The sequence below is a fragment of the Hipposideros armiger genome, unplaced genomic scaffold (genome assembly GCF_001890085.2).
Source record: "Hipposideros armiger isolate ML-2016 unplaced genomic scaffold, ASM189008v1 scaffold_663, whole genome shotgun sequence".
Classification (NCBI taxonomy): Eukaryota; Metazoa; Chordata; class Mammalia; order Chiroptera; family Hipposideridae; genus Hipposideros; species Hipposideros armiger.
In genome coordinates this window covers 547,440-549,290 of record NW_017732013.1, presented here as the reverse complement: position 1 = coordinate 549,290, position 1,851 = coordinate 547,440, and positions in this window count along the sequence as shown.

Below are 1,851 nucleotides of genomic sequence, written 5' to 3'. Positions count from 1 at the left end.
GATAATGGTCTGCACAGTCCCCTGTAGGTCTGAGCCTCAGATGCCCATGAAGGAAGCCACTCATCAGTGTGCCCTGAATCGGTCTCCTTCCTTCCCTGTCTCACGTTCCTGCTCCCCTATATAAAGACACTTCCTTTCAAATAAGCAACCTCAACTCCTTGTCTGAGAGTCAGCTTCTGGGAGGACCCAGTCTAAGAAACCTGGTGGCATCTGCCCAGTACCGCCCCTCCTTCCCCCACCCCATTCCTCAGGTGGCAGCCCTGATGTATTGAGCTGCTCCTCCCACACTGGGTACAGCCCTGATTAGACTGTCAAGAAACCCCGCCTTTCTCTGGCTGTGGGGTGAACAACTGTCCCAGATGAGACCTGTCATTGGAATTGGAAATCTGAAACCAGGGAAACCAAGACAGAAAGTGCTGGAGCTGGCCCCGCGATAGGGGAGTTCTGACGTCATCACTGGTTTCTGCTGTGTATCCCTGTCCCCACTCTTGCTCCAGTCTCTGTCCCTTTTCTAAGCAGTTTAGCCTGTTTCTTCAGGTTTTCCTTCAGTTCTGAGAGCTACTCCACGTGCTTTGGACATGCTGCTTGTTTGTTTTCATTAGTTGGCATTGCTTTCTGTTGCTTGCGACCACAGAGACCCCAAAGGTAATGCTAATGAATGAAGTTCAATATCAACAGAGAACTTAAGGAGGTTTGAAGTAAGTTGGGTTACCCCAAGCAGACCCTAAACAAGGTCTTGGGTGCAGGTTAATTAGAGCGGTGATCACAGCAACTCAAGGTGCCCTTAGTAAGCACCCATCTCTCAGCTCCAAGCCTACCTTTCTGGTTCTGGGGCTGGAACATGCTACCTCATTTCTGCTTTGCCAGTGTCTCCCTGGTAGGGGAAGAATGAAAAGCTGGAGGAGGGAGAAGGGACCCCTCCTTCTTGTCTACCCTCATCTTCCCAGCAGTACTTCATCCTGGCAGCGCAGAGTTTCCTGTAACAGCAGCTGGATCCAGTTTTCAGTTTTTCCAACATTTGCAGAAGCAGCCTCATGACAGTCTCCTCAGAGACGCCTGCACCAGCCAGGTGATGCCCCTTCGCAGACGTTTGGGTCTTCTGGCGCCTGCCACGTGTGCTCACACTCCACGTCTGGGGATGGAGGGCGAGTGGGGTGGGTGGAGCCCTCTCCCCAGGAGCCAGGCACAGTCCCAGTGAGCCCCTAGCGTGGCACATGTTAGACTGCTTTGTCTGTGTGATACTTGAGTGCTCTCTTTTGCCTTTCTAATTAAGTAGGTAATACTTCTTTATACTACTCAGTTCATGGGGCTTTATGTTCAGTTCTCTCTGTTAACATTACTGATGGGATTTCTGTCTCCTGACTGGTGAAGGAGGGGGAATGAGACAGGAAGGAACCAACACTGGCAGCATTAGCTGCCAACACTACTGTGGGCACCTGGGGCTCCATCCCACCGGTGACCCCCGAAGAGACCAGGTACAACATCTTCAAATTGTCCCAGCAGGAGGCTAAGAAGCCGGAATCTCTGCATAAGCTCCCATCCTCCCTCAGGTAGGGGGGACCCTGGAGTGTTATCCCCTGGCACTTCTGCCTGTTGCACACCAGGTCTGGTGCATCTCTGCAGCCTGTTAACACCTCCAGCAGAGAGACAGAGCACCCTTGGCATGTATGAAACTCTACAGGTGACCTCGGGGGTGGACCATGGAGTAGCTATAGGGCAGAAGTTGGCAAATGTTTTCTATAAAGGGCCAGATTAGAGGCTGTACAGTCTCTGCTATAATTTCTTAACAGCCACAAAAGCAAATAGGCATGATTGTTTCCAATAAAACTGCATATACAGAAACAGGCTGTG